At 36.5% G+C, this 23,478-nt stretch overlaps 1 protein-coding gene and 1 long non-coding RNA gene across 2 annotated transcripts in view; one reads left to right on the plus strand and one right to left on the minus strand.

Annotated features, from left to right (window-relative positions):
- Positions 1–308: 308 nt before the first annotated feature.
- On the minus strand, positions 309–23,475 carry LOC144382360 (uncharacterized). Its single transcript, XR_013449145.1, has 3 exons — positions 22,909–23,475; positions 18,927–19,033; positions 309–1,744 (listed from the first exon to the last, which is right to left on the minus strand). It is a non-coding gene; the product is annotated as an uncharacterized LOC144382360 (long non-coding RNA).
- Positions 22,863–23,478, plus strand: part of PDZRN4 (PDZ domain containing ring finger 4) — a 344,614-nt gene continuing 343,998 nt past the window's right edge. The window contains exon 1 of the mRNA XM_036115399.2: positions 22,863–22,990. The gene's annotated coding sequence lies outside the window, so the exon portion shown is untranslated. The remainder of the gene's footprint in view (positions 22,991–23,478) is intronic.

Below are 23,478 nucleotides of genomic sequence, written 5' to 3' on the forward strand. Positions count from 1 at the left end.
TCTAAGGAGTCACTATTTTTAAAATCCCTAAACTAACTGATAAGAAAATAAAAGATTAAGGCTTAAAGTCAGATTTACAAAATCTAACATGCTGCTATAATTGATTTAATGTTTTCTATACAAGTGAACACATTTTACAGAGACAGTTGGGCATTATTATTAACCTTTACTTCTTAGTACACAAGGAGCCAAGTAATAAATATTAGTCAACTATTCTAAGACTCAACCCTATCAGTAGCCCCATTTTGCTATGCCTATAGATGTATGTGTATTTTTATTGGTAATCCAGGCATAGATCCAATGCACGGTCATACATGAATTTACAGAATATAATGTAGTCCAAAAGAGAAAGGAGTATAATGTGCAGTGAAAACCAAGGCATTCCATGTAATTTGGAAAAAAAAAGTGCACTTTTCTGAATTACATCTGTGTTCAAATTCTAAATTAAAGTTGAACAGCTTTAAACCACTATTTGAGAACAACAGTGGAAAACCAGACCCAGGCAGTAACATTTAAAAATAATGTGGACACATTTTTATGCATTTATTTCCAAATATGCCCTGTATAAAAGTACACCTATCTTTTGCTTAATAATTTTAATTTGTTCCTGAAACTCTTCTGCTAGGTGAAAATTTATTAAATGAAGAAACATTCTCATTAATCCTAATGGGAAAAATTTATAGATATCCCATCCCACACAAGGTACCCAAACAGTTCTTATAGGTAGTATAATGTATCAATTGAATGAAAACAAATTTATATAAGTTATAAAAAATTTGAACATAAATAATACATTTTGTACATAAAAAGTAAGGTAATTGAGGTTTATTTTATTCACCAAAGAAAAGAATACTTGGTAATGGTTTAAGATTGGTGGAATTTGTGGAAGAGGGTTACAAAGGAGTCATCCTTCAGAAGATGATAGAAACTCAAGTAACTAACTTCTCTCAGCAGGTCTTCAAAATAAGTCCCATGTGCTTGATAACAGCCCTAAGGCCTTTTTTTTTTTTTTAATACATGGAAATAGCATGCAGTCAAACAAACTGAGAAGTTGTAGAAGATGGTCTCTCTTCATCTCTCTTGCTGGTGTACATTTGCAAAGCAAAACTTTTTAGGTTCATCCAAATATGACATACAATCCAAATTTGTTCCAAATGACAGTCTTTGTTTTATGTGAAATGGTGAATGTAACATATCATAACATATATAGTATATGTTTGAGAGAAAAAGAAAAAGTATATATGGAATCATTGTCCAGAAAGTGTTATAACTTTTTAAGGGCCATTAAGCAAAAAATGATGAACTGAACATCCCTTATGTGGAATCAGTCTATATAATTATGCTATAATCAGAAGAAGCATACAGCAATTCAGATGAAAGGTGATGGGGCTCAAATCAGACTGGCAACTGTGGCAATAATGAGAAATGCCTGATTATGAATATCTTTGTATGTTATACACAGTAGGATTTCTGAAGAATTTAAAATTGAGTATGAGAGAGAGAGATCAAGAATGACTATATGGTTTTTAGCCTGAGCAATTAGAAGGATGAAGTTGAAGGTTGGGAGTGGAGCAGATTTAGGTGAGAAAATAAGGAACTCAGTTCTGATATGAGCTTGAAAAATCCATCAGATATACAATTGGAGATGTTGGAGATGGAGGGAGAGACAGCCTGGAGATGTAAATGTGGCAGTCTTTGGCAGGTAGATGGTATTTAAAGGAATGAGACCTGGAGCACTCCACCACTGAAATGAGGAAGAAGAGAAGGAATCAACACAGGAGATAGAGAGGGGTGACTATCACGGTGGAAAGAAAATTAGGTTAGTACATGGTCCTGGGAGCCAAGAAACAAAGAAAGAAAAGGGTAAAGTGATCTACTGAGTCAAATGCTGCTGATAAGCACCCCCCCCCAAAAAAGATGAGGAATGAGAATTGATCTTTGGATTTATCAACATAGAGGTCTTTGATGACTTTGAAAGTACCGTTTCTATGGAGATTAACAAAGTCTTATTAATTTATCTTTAGTAATTGATTAGTGGTAAGTTCAATTTGTTCTTCTGGAGTTTGATGTGTTAGCCTAATTATTTCAAATAGAATAAGCAAGATCCTTATTTAAGTAACTTGAGATACCAAATTTTACTGCTTTAGCACCAATATTGAAATACAGTTTTTTTCTCTATTTCAACTAATTGTTGTGCATCTTCTATATACATTGCTCACTTTTTATATATAAAATTAAATGAGGTATATTTTATCTTACCCTCAGAAGCTTTATAACAGATGAGATATTTCATGATAACGAGCAGTATAGAAGCAGACAGGTTCAACCCTCTTCAGGAGTCCATGTTATATTGCCAATATGGGAGTATAAAATATGGGTAGTTAATGTGACCTGGTGGTAAATTTCCTCATCTGGAATAAGTGAGAAAAATTTATATTAAGATATTTAGCACAGTGCTAATATCTAATAAATGAAAGATGTTAATATCGTAACTCCCTAAAGCCTTTTAGTCACCAGTAGTGATAACACATTCCATTATAAGATAGTTTTTAAAATAATAAAACTCCATTATGAAATACAATTCAAATTTTTCTTGAATTGACATTGGCATACTGAAAATATAGTTATCGAAATATTTAATATCAGATCATGAATTTAACAAAATATTTTACCTAGTTCTTTGTCATAATTAGTACTTCACACATTTAGAGTTATCTGTATTTAACTTTACTCCAAAAACATTTTTTTTACTTATTTAGTAAATAAATAAAAACTCCTATCTATAAGGCTAGCTTTCTCATTGTATAATTTCTTCAGTTAGACCGAAATACTTATTCCCCTATAATTTCCTTCACTCTGCTATTTTACATCTGATAGACATTTGAAATTTTATTTCTGCTGTATGATATATCATGGACACTGGATTGATTTTCCTGGTTTTAAGAAACACTGATGCCTCCTTTAAAAATTTTTACAATTTTTTAGTGTGCACTGTTTATTTTACTGTGTGGCTGACAAAAATAGTACAAATTAATCTATAGAATATCAGTAGTTTATTAAGATTTGAACATAGAAAGAATCTTCTGACAGGGCTGATGAGGTATGTGGTTGTCCTAATTATACAATGTGCTAGAGGGTTTTCTATAAAGGGCCTATAGATAGTAAATACTTTAGGCCTTATGGTCCAGACAGTCTCTGTTACCATTCCAAAAACAGCCATAGGTAATATATAAACAAATAAGCAGAGCTTTATTCCAATAAAACCATATTTATAAAATTGGTGGCCATTCAGAAAGGGCCATAGGCCATAATTTGCCAACCCTTCTCTAGAGAACCAAATTTTTAGCTAGGCTATGACCTTCACATTAGACTGGGCTACTTTAGTGGCACATACTCTTTTAACATTAATAGATTCAGAACTGAAAGAAGAACAACAGAAGTTCATTCAACCATACCCTCAAAGTGCATGCTGTAGATGACCTCGTGAGCATAAAACTATCATATTAAAAGTTATTTTGGATTCTTCAGAAAGTAAACTAATTTGTATATAATTCAAGAAATGTTTGTGTATAAAGAAATCTTTAGAGAAGAATATTTAAAGCTTTTCTTCACTGTAACTAATAAGTTTAAGTTCACATCCTTATAAATTAGTATCTTTTATTTTAAATTTTATTTTAAACAGAAAATTCCTGTGATTTTTTTTTTTCAATTCAAGAGGTATATAGGGAGGGAAAGGTGACATGCAGAATTTTGACATTGCTAGGATGTGATTTATTTAGGGATGTTTGCAAGGTTCATCAAAAACATAATTTTAAAATGGGATTTTAGAAATGGAGAAAATTAATAACTGTTATAAAAATAAATTAGTCTACTAAAACAGAGGAAGCGATAACTCCTTTTAAAAAGTAAAGGGAATCAGGGGCACCTGGGTGGCTCAGTCGGTTGAGTGGCCAACTCTTGATTTCAGCTCAGGTCATGATCTCAGGGTCCTGGGATCAAGCCCCCTTGTAGGGCTCTGCACTCAGAGGGGAGTTTACTTCAGGATTCTCTCCCTTCCTCTGCCCCTCCCCACCTGCTCTTTCTCTCTCAGATAAATAAATACATAAATACATCTTAAAAAAAAAAAAGGAAAGGGAATCAGTGTGATTAGATATAGCAGGTGGAAAAAGATGCAAAACCCACAGGTCATGGGCAGAGAAGAGAGGGTTCCCGCTGGAGCTGGAGAATAAAGCAAAGGAATGTATTTTCAAATAGATAATGATATTGATATTTTGTTTTTATTATCATCAGTTATAGAAATTTAAGTACGATTTAATGCCAACACAGAAAAACTGTGTTATTGATTAGTGTGCACATCAAAACAATCTATTTGAGAAAAAGGAGGTAGTAAGATCTCCCTTCAAAAAGTTCTTTGTTGTAAATCTCCTTCAGACAGTGTTTTTTGATTAGGGTCTAAACTCAGGCTGAACACTGCCAACCATGATAAACACAGAACAATTAAGTTTGGGAAATTGTATGAGTCAATGGACAAAAAAACGTATCCTATTAAAACCATTCTAGTGGATTATTTTCTGAATGCTAAGATATGTAAAATATGTTTACCCAAAAAGGCTTAAAATGCGCATTTTAATGTGACTATTTAACCAATTTCTTTCTTTGTTAAATTTCCATAATTCACTTAGACATTGAAAAAAACTAAGGAAACGTTAATTTGGAGAAGTGCATATATACAATTTATCAGTAGAATAAGACCTATGGAGACTTAGACACCAAAGTTCATCAGAGAGCGGGCTTTAACATACAAATGAGAACAGAATTTTTCAGAAAAGCCAGAGTTAATTTTTGACAGTTTGCTGGATATAATTAAATAAAGTGGGATTACTAATAGCTAGTAAGGAATGTTGATGTGAAGTTTACTCACATGCATTTTGTTGTGATTGATATTTTATTACACATTATTTTTCATTTTCAAATTTTATGATAGTTTAATATTTGGATAATTTCCTTACAACTTTCTCAAGACTGCCACTAACTTTATCAGCAGCTATTCCGGAGACATGTGCCTGCCAGGGCTCCAGCTGATTATACCAGGTAATAGAGTAAGTGGGTAGTCAACAAGGTGCCAATGGTAACATTTATCGCATTAGTGGAGGTCAGTTAAAATTGGAGGTGGAGAAAGACAGAAATGGAAATTAAATAAAAGATGAAAGACTATGGAAAAGATAGGATTCCATCCCAGACTGCTTCACTGTCTTTAACCCTTTGTTCCCACTTTGCCTACATCACTGAGGAGGCAGATGGTAGGATTATGCCAAATAAGTAGAGGCATTAGAGTTGAAGGGTCGGGGTGAAGAATAAAAGAAGGAATCAATTTTATATAAGCTTTACTGGTGACCTAAATCCTACCTACAGATCCCTGTTATTTAAAAGGAGATGGAAGACTGACTTTTCTACTAAAATGTTGTTTATTAATTTCTTTTATTCATTCAATAAATATTTGTAGAGCATTTACCATGTGGTAGATATTATTTTTTTAAGATTTTATTTATTTATTTGACAGAAAGAGAGAGAGCACAAGCAGAGGGAGAAGCAGGCAAGGGGAGAAGCAGGCTCCCCACTGAGCAAGGAGCCCAATGTGGGGCTTGATCCCCGGACCCTGGGATCATGACCTGAGCCGCAGGCTGACGCTTAATGACTAAGCCACTCAGGCACCCCTGTGGTAGATATTATTTTGGGTATCAGAGTTACAACAGAGAGCAAAAACTAGACAAAAATCTCCACCTTCATGCAGGCTCTTACACAGTAAGTTAAATTAAGAAAACGTATATTTTATTAAACAAAAGATTTTTTTAAAGCTCAAGATTCTCACAGGCCAGAACATAAAATTTTTACTAAATAGAAAGCTATGCCCTTTATTTATTTTCTACCTGAAGCTGAATTTCTATAGGAAGAGTCTGATTGGCAGGAGAATTGCAGGTAACTTGTTTCTGAATTAATCCTAGAAAAAGTTAATTATTTTCTCACTGAAATTTTCTATCCTATTGAGTTGACATTTTTTTTACATAGCACTGATTTTAGAGAGGGACCTGGATGTTTCTGTTCAAACATGCTTGAGGAAGAGGTTTTCAAAAATATTATGGTGTGGTAAAGAAGGATTTTAATCATTCAGTTGACATTTATATAGGGTCTATGGGTATTATTAAGTGTAATTGAAAATATAACTATTTTGTGTTTAATCTCAAGTTTGAAAAGAAATTTAAGAAGCAAAAGGCAACAGTTCTTGGTGCTAACCTTTTCAAAACTAAGAAGGACAAAAGCTAAATAGTTAAAATGTAGAAAAAAAACACATTAATCTTCAAATTAGTTGACCAAAGTTCATATTCTAGCCTGTGATTTTGGACTATTCATTTCAAGTTCTGAAACTCAGGGTTTTCATCTGTACAGTAGTGATAATAATACCTGTTCTTCCTCAAGGAGTTGATGTGAGAGAAGATCAAAGACATAAAGGAGGTGAATATGTTTTTATTAACACTAAAGTCCTAAATAAATTTTAAAAAATTGTCTTCAATCTATAAAAGACTACTGCTGAGTATAATGTAATGAGAGCAATTTATTCATTTTGAGTCAGATATTAAATGTTTTTGTTTTTTTAAGCTTTTTTCACTTGCTCATTTCTTATTTCTAATGTGACCCCTATGTAGACAAAAGACAAAACATAATAGCAAAATGAGATCAAATTAATGTTTGTCGTTCAGACATATTTATTGATTTTTAGCTTCCTTTTCTATTTTGCTTTTCAGAAGACATGAGGGATCATTTCCCTTGACTTTTACGAAGACATCTTGTTCCTATGTCAAGCAGTAACACTTATTGTAATTCTCTTCACAGATCCTTTAGGATGCTTGGCTTAGCTTTGGGGTGAGCCAATTGCATTTTAATGGAATGATATTTAAACTTCATTTCAAAGTCCTAATTCCAAGAATTAAAGTAAATGCTCTGGAAATCCTCTGATGTACTTTTTTTTTTTTCCCTCCCTCGTATTTCTTTCTTTGTGTTTATAGCCGGCTTCCTCTTAATACTTCACACTTCACTTTTCCCTCCTGTTAATGATATTAGATGAACAGTAAAGACCTTTCTTTTATTCTTATAGATATAATTTTGCAAAATTAATTATAATTAAGCAGATTTATTGGAAGGTATGAAAATCAATCATTTATAACAGAAATCCACTAGACAAAAATCTTGTAGTGGAAAAGTTTCTGTGGACACTTAGGGAGTTTCTTTTTTTTTTAAGATTTCATTTATTTATTAGAGAGACAGATAGAGCACAAGTAGGGGGAGGGGCAGAGGGAGATGGAGAAGCAGGGAGCCCGACATGGGGCTCAATCCCAGGACCCTGAGATCATGACCTGAGCCAAAGGCAGACACTTAACCAACTGAGCCACCCAGGTGCCCCATTTGGGGAATTTCTGACAATCCACAGCTTAAGCAAATTGGCCATTCTCCTGAAATTTCACTTTAATAAAATTTACTTTAGTGTTTACTAATAATGGTGGTTTCAGTATTTAATTGTTCAAAACTTTGTCTTTGTTAGCAATTTAATGTTTTGTAAACAGTGTGAGATTGATAAGTTAGCTGAGGAAAATCCTTAAGTTTTACTTTGTTGTTGATTTTCTGTATCTTTTTTTTAAAAATGACAAGCTTTGGGGTGTCTGTGTGGCTTAGTCGGTTAAGTGTTCAACTCCTGATTTCATCTCAGGTCATGATCTCAGGGTCATGAGATCGAGCCCCACATTGGGCTCCACACTGGGCATGGAGCCTGCTTAAGATTCTCTCTCTCCCTCTCCCTCTGCCCTACCTCCACTTAGGCTCTCTCTCTTAAAAAAAAAAAAAAAAAATCTTGTATTTTTCTGGGATGGATTGTTAACAAAATTGTGAAGTAGATAAAGTTACTCTTCAGTGAAACCTAAAACTCTCCAAAAGCAACCTCAGCCCCTCCTTTTGGCCTCTGCTCCATTTCATTCAGAAAATCCAATTTGGTTAGGCCAGCTTGCTGAGTATGAATCCTGCTCTGAGTGATCTTGTCCATCTGTAAGACGGGATTAATAATAAAACTTACCTGTTACAATTGCCATAAAGATTAAATGATTTAATAAGTGTAAAGCACTTAGGAAAAGCCTGACACAGGGTGTCATAACCCATTATCATAGTAAGCATTAGTACTAGGGCCTTCAAGCTCAGGCAACCAGAACTCCCTCTCCATGACTTTCCAGATGACCTGCCCTCCCTAGAGGCACTCACTCTCCGCTCTTCTAAGTTCCCTGCTTTATTCTGCCAGGGATGTGATACGCAATGACTAACATGATAAAGTGATTGCCCAGGGATGAAAATGATTGATAAAAGCCAACTTGGAAAGAATGAGCGCTATGGGGCTTGAGAAACCTGGGTTTAAATCCCCTATGATTTAAGGTCAATTATCCTCTTTTAGGTATAGTGCCTTCAACTGAAAAATTAAGAAAAGGGTTGTTATCACATACCGGGAATCCTATGGATTCCATCACAAAAACTGATCCACTCTGAGGGACATAACACATTTATTACAGGGATTAGACCTTGTGGGATTGTGGGAGCTGGGGGGGCAGCCGGTTTAAGTGTGCTGCTCCAGTATCTGGAGGTGTGCCTGCAGTGGGCAAGGCCAGCAGCGAAGGGAAGATGGATGTGAAGTGTGGGGAGCAAGGACAAACTGCAGCCTACGGAGATGAGCTGGAGTCCATGAGGCCACACTGGGCCCTGCCTCTGCCTTTCGCTGGCACTGGTATCCATGTCTCACTGTCTCTAAGCCTCCAACTTTGAAGATGTTGAGCAGATGTGGCCATGGAGCGACACCTGAAACTAGCCCAGAACCGGGGACCCCAGTAGAGGATCCGGTGAGAGCTGCCGGAGCTGTCGACCCTGAGTTGTTGTTGTGTACAAGCTGAGCCAGCAGATCCAGGACACCGTGTGGGAGCTGCACCAGCATGGGAGCCTACAGGAGACTTCCCAGCGGAAATATGGCTGCCTCCTGATGTTTACACAGGTTACACTCATGGCCTATCCTAGTCCAAACCCAGGCAGGGAAAGGAATTCTCAAAACAGTAATCCAGCCTAGCTAAATTGTCACCCGATAAACCCACCACGCTGGTGTGACACTGTTAAAGCTGCATACACTCTATCTTAGAGGTGTGTAAGATTATAGCTCCCCCATGTTCTACAACAGACTTCTTCTTGCTCCTGAGACTGAATCACACCACGCTGAAAGGAGGAAGGACATAAGCTTGTCAATGAAAAGTGCCTTCCTTTGGTTTAGACTGTCTCTTGGCGGGGCGGGGCCGGGGGGTGGGGTTGTTAAAATATCTTTTAGGTAAATGCTTAGTGTTTAAGAGTATCTTCATCAACCCATCCCCACCCAGGACTTGTTCCCTTCACTCCTCCTTCTAACCAAGATGGCATCTCTGTATGAGATCGAGTTTATAAGATCAAGTAAAAATAGAGCAGGGTATAGGCCTCAGATTCATAGGGACCCACTGAGTATGGTGCTGGTACCTGCCACTGAAATCTGAGTCTGTGACACTTGTGGCCTAATTTTAGCACAGTTAAGGCCTTGTAGGGTGACCAACTCATTCTGGTTTTTTCAGGGTTGTCCCAGTTTTGAAACTGAAAGTGCTCAGTCCCAGGCAAATCCAACCGATTGGTTATCCTCGGGCTTGATGTTCCTCCCCCTGGCTCCACTCTTTTTAGTGTTACAAATAGTCAGAATGGTTCTTTCTTGGTCCACCTCACGCCATGTCTGCCCTACAGTTTCTGTCTCAGGGTCACCTACTCCTCCTCCGTGGCAACCACCATTATCTCTCTACACATCTAATTTTCAGGTGCCACTTGGAGCACCTGACAACTTCTAAATCCATTTTGTACTGCAGAGAAGCAGAGGAAAATTAGGGAGGTGAGGATGCTGTTTCAAGTCCTGAGCATTTATTTCCAAGGGAGTTTGAAAATATTCAGTTTTCTCCTTAGATGATAAATGTTTCCCTAGATGATAAACCACATGGCAGGGCTTAAATGACGGAAGTCAGAGTTAGATTGGGACAAAATTACTCAATGTTTGTAAATATTATGCTTCTTTACAAATATGCCTTTCCGCTCTTCTTTTTGTTTCCTTGGGATGTTTACTAGAGTGTTCTGTTGTTGCTGCTCTGATAAAATAAAAAAGACAAATGTATAATAATCTTTAGATTACCTGTTTGATAAGGAACTCTTTTTGAGAAGAAGGCCTTTATGATAGTGCTTTTTAAATGACAAAACAAAAACTACACACTTTGCTGATATATGACCATACATACCTCTTTGAGAATGTTTTACTGTGGTCAAGCCCAGAGTTTGGGTGTCATCAGAAATAGGAGGTCCAGGTAAACCATTGCAAAAGAGAGGAAAAGTGTATTTTAGTAATACCTTGCCCTTATGTGTTATTTTTCCCATTGTAAATAGAATTCAAATCTCTTGTCACAACTCAGTAATAACTAATATTTACATGAAAAGAACAATTAGCCAGATATTTTATGTATATACTAACTCATCTAATATCCCTCCTACAAACCTCTGTGTTAACATACGAACAAAATAAGGCACATGGAAGTGAAGTGACATGCTCAAGGACACACTTAAGGAGATGGCCGAACCATGATTAAAAAGAGGTGGTAACTGGTGGCTCAGTCAGTTAAGCTTCTGCCTTTGACTCAGGTCATGATCCCAGGGTCCCAGGATCGAGTCCCACATTGGGCTCCCTGCTCAGTGGGGAGTCTGCTTCTCCCTCTACCCCTGTCCCCTGCTCATGATCTCTCTCTCACACACACACTCTCTCTCTCAAATAAATAAATAAAATCTTTAAAAAAACAAAAAACAAAAGAGGTGGTATAGTGGTTGAATGGTGGCTTGCAAAAAATATATATCCACATCCTAACACCCAGAACCTATGAATATGACCTTATTTGGGGAAAAAAAAGTGGCGGGACTTTGCAGAGGTACTTAAACTAAGGATCTTGAGATGAAGGGAGGTGGGTGAGGGGATGGGCTAAATCGGTTATGGCATTAAGGAGGGCACTTGTGATGAGCACTGGTTGTTGTATGTAAGTGATGAGTTGCTAGATTCTACTCTTGAAACTAATATTACACTGTATGTTAACTAACTAGAATTTAAATAAAAACTTGAAACATAAAAAAACATTAAAAAAACCCAATTCTGATAGACAACATAACATTGAAAAAAAACAATAAAAATAACAATAATGTTACCCATATAAATATGATATTGATGAAGGCTTTGAAAACCATAATTATTTCTATACTATGATTTTTTAATTTGTTTAATATCTTATTATTAAAAGATAAAAAATTCTCTAGAAATTAGGTCCAAAGTTATTTACTCTATAGAGCTAAATACTTGAAATAAGTTCATAGCTCTGATCATTTTTAACTGTTCCACTTTACTTTGCTCATGTATTTCAGATAAATGATTTTCATAACACCACACACACACACTCACACATACACACACACACACACGCACCTGAGATGAGACTATCTGGATTACCCAGGTGGGCCCTAATTCCAATGACAAGTGTCCTTGTAAGAGACACACAGAGAAGAGACAAGGAAGAGGAGGAGGCAATGTGACCATGGAGGCAGAGGGTGGCATGAGACAGCCACAGCCCAGGATTGCCTGAAGTCACCAGATGGTGGGAGAGGCAAGGAAGAAACCTTCCCTAGAGACTTCAGAGGGAGATGGTCCTGCTGACACTTTGAGCTCAGACTTCTGGTCTCCAGAACTGTGAGAAAATAAATTTCTGTTGTAAATCACCCAGTTTATGGTAGTTTCTTGGGACAGTCCTAGGACACTAATATAGGTGGTCTGATTCTACAGTCTGTTCTCAATCCCCGAGCAATACTGAATCTCAAACGGCCAGTCCCCGGCATTTGAAACTTCCATTACTCTTGCCCAGGGTATTTGCTTCTCCATATTTGCTTGACCACACTTTCACATTATACTGTAGTGTAAACTTTGTGATAAATCATGTGACCATATATGTGTAGGTTGATTAGATTCTTTTTTATTGTGTAGCCTACATAAAATTTTGGATAAAAATTAAACTTATCAAGGGGCGCCTGGGTGGCTCAGTCGTTAAGCGTCTGCCTTTGGCTCAGGTCATGATCCCAGGGTCCTGGGATCAAGCCCCGCATCAGGCTCCCTGCTCAGCAGGAGGCCTGCTTCTCCCTCTCCCACTCCCCCTGCTTGTGTTCCCTCTCTCGGTGTGTTTCTCTCTGTCAAATAAATAAATAAAATCTTTAAAAGAAAAAAAAAGCTTATCAAAGTGATTCTTATATCCTCAAAGAGGGTAATATTTTCCCACAACAGAGAATGTGAAATCCACTAATGAACACACAGACATGTGATAGACAGATAGACCTTTGCACACACACACACAGGTATCTAGACATCTATCCTCTCTCAATCACAAATTAACTTTTGTTAATTCATTAGGTAAATATTGTTCCCTTGTTGCTCCTCTATTTAGCATGTCTTTGACTTAATGAAATCAACCTTTTGTTTATTTCTTAGTTATTTGTATGTCTTTCCTGTAAGTGCTCTTTGCTCATTTCTTTGTTAGGAATTTAATAATTTTCTTAAAGATATAACCTGCCTACTTATTACTTATTTTTGCTTTATTTTATTGTTAATATCCAGAAGTTTTAAAAGTAATGTAGCCAAACCTACTGAGATTTTTCTCTAGTTTCTTCAGAATGATTTCCAGAAATTTCAATATTTAATTATTTAATACATGTGGGACTTATCCAAGCAAATGGAGATTGGTCAAAACTGAAATGGATTCTGCTCTAAATATGCAAGTAATTTTCCTCACATCATTTACTGAATACACACATACCTTGGAGATATTGCGAGTTTGGTTCCAGACCACTGCAATAAAGTGAATATCACAATAAAGGAAGTCAAATAATTTTTTTTATTTCCTAGTGCATATAAAAGTTATGTCTACAATATACTGTAGTCTATTAAGTGGGCAATAGCATTATGTCTAAAAAATAATGTACATACCTTAATTAAAAAATGTGTTATTGCAAAAAAATGCTAACCATCATCTGAGCTTTCAGCGAGTCATAATCACTGATCACAGATCATGATAACAAATATTGTAATAATGAAAAAGTTTGAAATATGGGAAAATTATCAAAATGTGATGCAGAGATATGAAGTGAGCAAATGCTATTGGAAAAAATGGCACCAATAGACTTATTCAACGCAGGGTTGCCACAGACTTTCAATCAGTAGAAAACACTATCTGTGAAGCACAATAAAATGACGTATGCCTATACTCTACTTCTTTCCCAATATCTGTGCTGGATACTAGGGTTAGATAATATAGGAAGTCTTGGGTCAGGGTTAACTCTTGTAGTATTTGTGTGGAACCCAATCCTCTATCTAATTAATTCCCTCTCCTTTCAATCTCCACGCCCCGCCCCCCCAAAATCCTCCAGGTTCTATACTGTATCTTGGAGGCTTAGGGTATCTCCACAGCCCAGAGGAATGTTCTGTATGTCTGTGTTCTGTCTTTCTCTCTCAGCTTCTCTTAATATTTTATGTATGCCTTTTATTTAGCTATACTACCCATAGTAGAAAAATTAACAAAGAGAAATAATTTGTATAATTTTTAGGAGCTCTCTCTGGCTATGAAAAATAGAACTGATAAATAGCTATAGAAATTATCCTCTCATAGCAAATGTTCAGCAGACTTAATAGAAGACAAAGTCAGGTAGAGAGCCTATTTGCTTTTTCTGGTTTTAATTTAAGTATGGATTAAATTAATCAATTTCATACCTAAATGTCTCTATAGTCATTATATGAATCTACTGTAAGTAAGTATAATTAATGCAGTCATTTTTGGGGAAATATGCTTTGGTGATATGCAGGCATGCAAATTGAATTAGAACTACTACGAAGAGATTAAAAGAGAAGTTGTTAAATGGATATGAATGCAGTGAGGCCTCCCTGTGGTTTTCTTTCCTTTTCCCTCCCCTCCCCTCCATTCTCCTGCCCTTCATTTCTTGTCTCCCATTCTGTTTTTTCTTTTATTTTCCTCTTGTTTTCATAAGAAACAGAGAATTGAATTAATCATAATCCTTGGTTCATGATACATCATCATCAGTCTGTGCAATGCCCTTTGTTTTCTTTTCTCTTCCTCCTCCGTGTTTTTGTTGTTTCTATTTCACTCCCCACTGCCATTTCTTTCCTTCCATAGTCACCTGCTCTAATGCACTTAATATGTGTTTTTGGAAATATATATATATAGATTTAAGTATGGATATATATCCTTGAAAAATATATGTTATTTTATGAATGTATCTGGTTTTTATTTTTAAAAATGGTATTCTGCTACAGTTATGCTTATGGTTATTTTTTACCTCAATGTGTGGCTTTGGGCCCAGCTGTATGCTATAGGTATATGTAGATCATTTCTTTTGCCTACTGCAGAGCCCACAGGCGATTCCTACCACACTTTTCCCCTCTCTCCTGGAGATGAACACCTAGGTTTCCCATAACTCCCTGGTCCCCAGACAAAGCTGCACCAAACCTCCTGGATCAGCCTGTGGAAGAGGCTCCCAGGAGAAGGTTTGCTGGGGCATAAGTGCTGTCAGATTATTCTCCAGATTTGTAGGCTTGTATTTCTTAGTATTTTGGCAAGACTCACATTAATTTGAAAATCTGGTTTTGTGCCAACATTTAGGAGCAGGTTAAATTTTATAACAGTGAGAAAAGTCAAAAAGAAAGCTAATGTTTAAGGCACTTTAATATACAATGTTCTTTTAGACTATTTAACTGAAAAACAGCAGTTTTGAGAATAGTGCATGCAGTATTTAGTTTTATCCATATTTATTGATGTGGGCCAGATTTTAGGAAAAACATTTAAATTAATTTTATTTCATAGCATTTTAACAGGGATTACATATTGTATGATTTATAGAATAACTCAAAATTTTATGATTGTGTTACAGTTTACATTTACAAAGCCCTAAGATAAATTGTTTCCCCAGAGAAAACAAGAGCTGCCATTTATTAAACACCTCCTATATGTCAGAGAAATAAGCACTATTTCATTATTCTTCAACAATCACTGTGTAGGAGTCATTGTTTTGCTCATTTTACAGGTATAAAAATTAATATTCGGAAAGGTGAAATCATTTCCCACAATATTGCATAGCTGGTATATAAAGGAGCTAGGATTCAGTTCAGGGACTACATTAACTACAAAAACTTAGTCTTCACTAGGGATTTCCAAAAAAAAAAAAAAAAAAAAAAAAAAAAGATGGTGTAGTGGATAGCATAAAGATAGTTCGGCTTAGTGGTTAAGAACAGAGTCTCTAAAGCTAAATGTCCAAGTATGAATCCCAGTGTTGCCTCTTAAGAACTCCAAAATCTTGAGCAAGTCACTCAAACTCTCTAGGTCTCAGTTTCCTTGTCTGTAAAACAAAGATGATGACAATAATAATACCTACCTCCTAGAGTTGTTTTGACTTGTAAATGACTAAAATACATTTAAAGCTTAGCACAGCTTCTGGAACATAGTAAGCAGTCAATTAATTACAACCTGATTTTTTTTCAAAGAGGACTGCTTTTGTTCAGACATTTGTTTCTGTTAGAACCCTGCTCACCCAGGAGAAGCTGAGTACATCTTAGCTTCATGTGTGGGTCCTGGTCAGTCTGAGTCAATCAACATAATGACATGACCTTTGCTGGTGACTGGTTCTGGAATGCTCTAATGTGCAATTATGGACAATGAGACTCAAGATTTTGGGGGTGGTGGGGGTGGGGCTGGGAGATGGATTCTGGGGAAGCTCTTTGCTTGCTTTTCTGGGAAAAACTCCCTCCGTGAGCCCTCAACAGAACACTGAAAATTAGTGGCACCCATTCTTCAGCCATGAGGGGAACCAGCCTTAGAAGTCAGCCAGGGTCATAATAGGACACAACCCGAGTCACTGACGGCATCCTGAAGCCACTGGATGAACCCCAGCCTAACCCAGCTCTAGACCCCAACCTTTTGTTTAGACCAGCATGAGTTGAATTTTTGGTAGGGTGGATTGCTGAAATTTGTATTCATGTGTCTGTAAACAGATCATGAATTAATATCATCCCTTTTCCTAGCTCTGAGATTTTAGTGATTAGGGGCATGAACTACTTCGTTTTTCCTGAGTTTATTGAGGGAGAATTCAGTTGCCACAGGAAATCAAGTTAAGTTGGAATGACAGATGTGAAGAAGTTTTCCTAGGAAAGTTTGAGTTGTTGATAAAGATTCTTGGAAATAGAAGAGGGATTACACAGGAGGGCATTGTGAAAACAGCTGAAAATGGGTTAAAAAGATAAGCAACTGTGATCAAAAATTTTTAAAAAGAAAGAAACTGAGTCAGAAAGGATTGAGGGAAAACAGTTAATCCAACAGGCTTGTAACTTAGATGGTGATTATGGATTAGGCAACATGGAGCTAGGAGGTGGACAAGAAGCACATGAGTGGAATTAATCAACCTCTCTATTACAATCAGAAACTTGGTGTGCAGCTGTGGAATGACTCTGCAAATGAATACTTTAATCATAACCTTAACTATGAACCAAAATTGCACATAATTTAAACTATCATATTTATTTAACATTAAATAAACTTTTGCTGAATACTGCATTGTGAATACAAAGTTGTGTAAAAAATTGTTCTTCATAAAAAGTACAATTTTAGCACAGCATATATCAAATAAAGGTAAATGATATCACAAAACTGGTGAAAAAGATTTGCAACATAAATGAAAGATTGTTCTTGGGGGTTTCAACAAACCAGATGGAAAACTCCAGAAGGAAGAAAGTGGTTTCCCTAGCTCATGTTCAAACTTGCACTCAGTGGTACACTCTTCTCTCTAGGCACCTAACAAGAAATACAGATTTATTTAATGGATGTGGTGAGATATGTACAAAACAAAGACTCATTTCTTCTCTTCTCAAAATAAGAGCGATAATTGATAATTTATGTTTTAAAATCCTCTTGCAAAGAATAACATATGCTCTTCTTTCCTCAACTTTTAAAGATAGATGATCATAAACAAAACTTAACAATGTTATACAGGCAGATAAAAATTAGTATCCTCAGTAGATAAAGGCTCATATATCAATTACAAAAAAAAAAAACAACCCTCAAATATTATGATAAAAATGTGAAGGGTAAATCCCATGAAGGAATACCCGTGGACAATAATCATTAAAAACATTCAACTCCACTGGTAAACAAAGAAATGCAGATTAAAATAACATGATGAGATTTTTTTCTTTCTTTTTTTCTTTGGAGGGAGGACATTCAGTGTGGTGGGACATGTATATTCACACACTGCTCTCTATGTATAATTGTTACAATATTTCCGGAGTGCAATAACGAGGGCAAACACTTATATAATATTAACTGTGCTTCAAGGTTCTATGTCACGTTTATTACACAGTCTCACAACAATCCAATGAGGGAGGAGTAATCATTATTCTCATTTCACAGATGATAAGAAACTAAGTGAGGGAAAAGTTAACTAAACTTGTTAAGACTAAGCCATTTGGTGGCAATGTTGGGATTTACTTTACCCTAATAAAGAATAGGATACCCTGAATTTGGGAGCTTAGAATTTAAACTTGCTTCACACATCATGCTGTAGTATATGATCATATTGTAATATAATGATGAATGGTTATTAAGGCATTCAAAACGTAGATATTTTGACCAATAATTTGGGAGCTTTCACTAAGCAACAAATTGATTTAATGAACTTACCATATTCACAACTTTGTTGAAATCTGAAAGTTTTGGGAAATATCTAGAAGATATTAAAATTACGTAAAATCTTCATTGAAGACCTAAACACAAACTAAGGTTTCAACCAATATATATTTTTATTAAGCCAGGACTCAAGGAATTGAGGCAATTGGTCTATTATACAGAAAACCTCAGCTATTTGGAAAAAAAAAAAGAAAAGATAAGAAACCTCTCAGCTATTTGAGATCAGCTATGTAGGACAAAATGATCTAAAAATACAACCCCACTGGCGTTACAAAGAATAAGGTCAATATTCTCATTCATACCAATTACTCAAAGACTTCTAATAAATATGGTTCTAGAATTTTCCTCCTTAGAGAAAGGAAAAAGTGGTAGCCTTTAAACACTTGAATTCAAATAGACACAATTATAGCATTCACATATTAGTTTCGATAGTGCATTTTATCCTAAAACAATTCCATAGTAGATGTAGGGGGGAAAGTCTTTACAGAGTAGTGTTTAAAAGTGAGGGTTCTTTAATGAGGCAGGTTTTGGTTTAATCCTAGGTTCTGCCACTTTCTATTTGTGTAAACTTGGACAAATTGTGGGGATAATAATACTATCTACCCAAAATGATCATTAGAGAATTGAATGAGATCGTACATGTAAAAAGCATACTGGTGTGTCTGTCACATAGGAAAGAGCTATTACATATTAGCCATTATAGCTGTTCCTGATACCTTCCCTCTTTGTCAGTGACTGTGATCCACAAGGATAGAACACAAAATCAAGCTTAATTAAATGCAGGATTTAATATGCTTTCCTGTACAGAGCATCTCTCACAACAGGCCTCTCTTAAATAGGATAGTAATGTTACCCTAAGTAATGTCTCATGGACTTTAGAAAATCAGTCTGTAGTTGATTTGAGAGTTGCCACAATTTTCAATTTAATATCTCACTTTAACTTGGTTTTCTTCAGAGTCTTCCTTGTGCTTTGTCCGATAATTCATTCCCACAGAGACTGTATAATTACTATAAATCACTTACTGTATTCTTGTACATAATAGTTTTGTTCACATCATTTTATTCCTCTTAAAGATGTCATTTGCGACTGTCATGCTGCCTCTTCTAACTCTTCATTTTGCCAAAAATCACTGAAAAGCAAAATAATAGCAAATAACTCCTAATGGCTTACACGTCAACAAACAGGGATGATTAAGGATTGATATTGCTCTATGTTCTCTGGGTTTAACTGCGTATTTTCCAAAGAGTCTAAACCCATAACCAAAGGTGTCTTTCTCTGGCATGTTATCAGTATATCTTGTAAAAATAGCTGTCTTGTTTCAATAAGCTTTCAAATACGGTTGACCCTTGAATAACATGGGTTTGAACTGCATGGTCCACTTAGATGTGGGTTTTCTACAGGACTATAAATGTAGTTTCCCTTCCTTATGATTTTCTTAATAACATTTTCTCTATCTTACTTATTATAAGGATGTCACATATGAAATCTGTGTTAATCAACTGTTTATGATATTGATAAGGCTTCCTGTCAACAGTAGGTGATAGTGGTTATGTTTTTGAGAGTCAAAAGTTTTTTTTTGTTTTTTTTTTTTTAAAGATTTTATTTATTTATCTGACAGAGAGAGACACAGCGAGAGAGAGAACACAAGCAGGGGGAGTGGGAGAGGGAGAAGCAGGCTTTCCACTGAGCAGGGAGCTCGATGCGGGGCTCGATCCCAGGACCCTGGGATCATGACCTGAGCCGAAAGCAGACGCTTAACGACTGAGCCACCCAGGCGCCCCGAGAGTCAAAAGTTTCATGTGGATTTTCAACTGTGCGGAGGTTGGCACCCCTAACTCCTGTGTTGTTCAAGGGTTAACTCAGCATCTCTTACTGTTTTTATCACGTTCAGAATTTTTAAATATTCTCAAGTTGACCCTGTTATTATCTCATGCTTTATGAACACATTTATTTATGCCACCAGTTTCAGTTCTGATCTTGGATTATGACACAAAAATGTATCATGATAACAAAAATGAATGTTAACTTCAATCACACACAGAAATGTATTCCACAGTCACTATTTTGACCTGAACTAGCTGGATATTTTTGCCTCTTCTACCAGAGGAATCTTATTTCACTATATCTTAAATTTAGGTCACCTTGAAAAAATACATATAATTATAGATTATAATACTAATTCATGACAAATGACCAGGGATTCAGGGAAAAGAATATATAAATGATGAGATTTCAAGTTTTTATAAGAGAAGATTTAAAAATTATTGTCATGTTAAAAGCACCAACTTAAGCTATATGAACATGTATGAAATAAAAATTATATATTCCAAAAATTTCTTTGAATTTCTTCAAAATTTCCCTTTCTTCCTGATTTTATGATTCCTAATCAAATGCATGAGACAACATGAAAAAAATTACACATGAGTTGCTGTGAAGTATTATCTGTGCATGGGGTGGGGAAAAAAATGATCTCTTTCTCCTTTTTCCCCTCTCTAATCATCATTTCTGAGTCTTGGAATATACCATTTCAATATCAGATCTGTTAGCATTTGACTTAACAATCAGTAGCTCTCAGATTCCCTATTCATCTTGGAAGTCCGGATGACTCAGAGCTACGTTGGAAGGCTGCCTCCGCTCACTGGAAACACCCGCGGGCATACTCTAGTTTCATTATTGCCGGGAATTGGCCCAAGGAATATAGCAAGTTAGTTTTTTATCTGTTTTCATGAATATATGACAGTGGATTGAAGCAAAAACTAGTTTCTACACTGAAAATACCCAACCAAATACTAGTTACAGATATTTTGTTATGCCATGGTCCTCGACCTGGAGATGAGCTAAGGCTATGTATTGTTTTTCCCTTGTCTCTCAGTTGGCAAAGCATACTCTCAGGTCCAGTCTGAATCAAAGGTGACAAGCCTGGGGCTGGCCCCGAACTGCAGGACTGCTAGAAGTTGACCTTGCCCAATAAGAAGGAAGACACTCACCTGCCTTTCAGCTTTTCCTCATGTTGCCAGTCAGCATGCAACTTTCACTAGCCAGAGATTAAAAGAAAATTATCATCAGTGAAAACATAAGGATATGCCCAAGCTCATTACACAAGGTGCTAATTTGTCTCATTTGCCAAAGACATTTAAATGTTACTAGATCTGCTTTGCTGAAATATTTGGGCATATTTTAAACTTATTCCAAGTGCTTTCTTTGCTTACCTAAGCTAATTAGTTCAATCTAATTAGGCTCCATGTTCCTCGCTCACCCAAACTTTTCCAAGATATCACAATTTTCCTAATATATAGAATAACCTTTTATATTCTGGGAAGTGAAATCACACGGTTTGGCTCAAGTGCTGTCACAGATTTATCATGCACAACATTTTCAGATGGAAAGAGTCTATGAGGTTCACCTGGGCGTGTCCATTCCCTTAGTGTTGGACTTCTGTAATATTTTTCTCCTGGTACTTCACTATTTTGGAAGTGCTGAAGCTTGCATTTTCTCATGTAAAAGATTTTCCTAAGCTCCCTTTTGGGCTACTTCATTACTTGGCCTCACTTCACATGCTCTCATTTTTTAAACTTGTTATTCTCTGTGGACAAGGTTTTTGGCATCCATCTTCTCTTTAACAATCAAAACGTTATACATTCTGGAATTATCCATACCATGATCTGCTCATGTTCCTTACTTTTGTGACAAGAGTTGCATGGGTGTACCAAGGACATCGTATGATTATTGTTTTATTTTTTTTCTTTTCAAGTAACTGCAAGCCTCATTTTCCTCATACCTCAATAGAATATTTTTTAGATTCCATCTCTTTACTCTCTTTTTAAAGGTTCTCACTGCCATTATGTTTATTGTGAAACAATAAATGTCAAGCCCTAGCTATAAAGTCATAGCTATAAGTCATAGCTTTTCCAATAACTAAAAAAAGATGGAATAGATCCCTCCTGCCTGGAATTATTTGAATAAATTCTATAACATTGTGCTTTACCTGGTCTATGCAATTCATAAGAATATGTTCACGCTGTTAATGTTAAATGACTCCTTAATTATGCAGGAATTTATCATTTGTTTATTTACCTGGCAAAAGATAGGCCAAAGGGTAGGAGGAAATTTGCAGCATTGTGGCAAATGTTACTTTATTACATAGCTGCATGTATAAAGCATGAAACACGGCATCTTATTTTTAAAGAAATTTAAAAGCATATCAAATATCTGGAAAGGCACTCCAGGATCCTCACTCATTATTGAACTGCTCTAATAAAAACTCATCTTTCAACTAGAAAGAAGTCTCAGAAGGTTTTTAGTAACCTCTATTATTAGCTTTTGTTAATTCTTCAATTAGCACCAAGGATTTAAAGGACAAAATCTGGGGCGCCTGGGTGGCTCAGATGGTTAAGCGTCTGTCTTCGGCTCAGGTCATGATCCCAGGGTCCTGGCATCGAGTCCCGCATCAGGCTCCCTGCTAGGCGGGGAGCCTGCTTCTCCCTTTGCCTCTCTCTCTCTCTGACTCTCATGAATAAATAAATAAAACATTTTTTTTTTTTAAAAAAGGACAAAATCTGGAGCCTTTTTCATGCTTTTTAACTGATACCTTTGGTGCTTTAAAAAAGTACACAGTTTTCTGAAAACAACGCTCAGCTGGCAGTGAGGAATCATCAATGATTAATTTAGGAAGCCTGTCCTAATCATGTGGAAGTAGCTTCAGAATAATGGCAGTAAGTGGTGTGTATCCAGGTGATAGGGTTGCTTTGCATTCCTAAATTTCTGAAGATGGTGAAGGAAGCTGGGGAAGGAGGGCTTGGAGGGAACCCCTTACTACGTATTTTCTGGAGGGCCTGGCATGCTACATACTTTAAAGAGTCAAATGGAAGAAGGGGTGCTTTGATCTAAACTGTATATTCACTGTAAATAAGATATTATTTTGCTGCTTTCCTTCATAATCTTTTCCTTTAATTCTCCTTTCCAGGTGCCCAAATGATCACATGCCCATTCCCAGTGGTAAAATACCTGTGCAATTAGAAGATGGATGGCGTGGTGATTGAACCTGGAGTCAGACTGCCGAGTAACAGAATCCTGGCGTCCTCACACGGTAGGAGGCCTTGAATGGCGGTTCAAGTTCTAAGAGGGAGGTGTCCTAAGGCGAGCACCTGGTCTTTTCCCCATCTTCCCTGTCAGTCTTCATCCCGCCTCGCTACACTCACCTGATTTCTGGATTGTGATTTGAGAAGCCTGGCTCTGTAGATACCTCATAGTGATTTCCTAAGGTCGCAGCCACTTAGCTGGTGATTTTGTAGTTAGCTGGTTTGAGAGAAAAGAAGTGCATGTATTTCAAACACATTTATTGAAGATCCCCTGGATGCGGGGCGATGAGAATTCAGCGGAAAACCGACGGACAAAAATCTTGCTCTCCGTGAGTTTACAGCCTGGTGGAATTAAAAGTTGTTTCTCAACATCTGCGCTGTGCCCGTTATCAGCTCTGCCTGAAGACTGGGCCATTGTAAGCTGGCCTCGGCTCTCCGCGGACAAAATTTGAAAGAATATAAATTGCAGAGCCGCGAATGAGACGTGGGTGGGGGT

The sequence above is a fragment of the Halichoerus grypus genome, chromosome 6 (genome assembly GCF_964656455.1).
Source record: "Halichoerus grypus chromosome 6, mHalGry1.hap1.1, whole genome shotgun sequence".
NCBI classification, from domain to species: Eukaryota; Metazoa; Chordata; class Mammalia; order Carnivora; family Phocidae; genus Halichoerus; species Halichoerus grypus.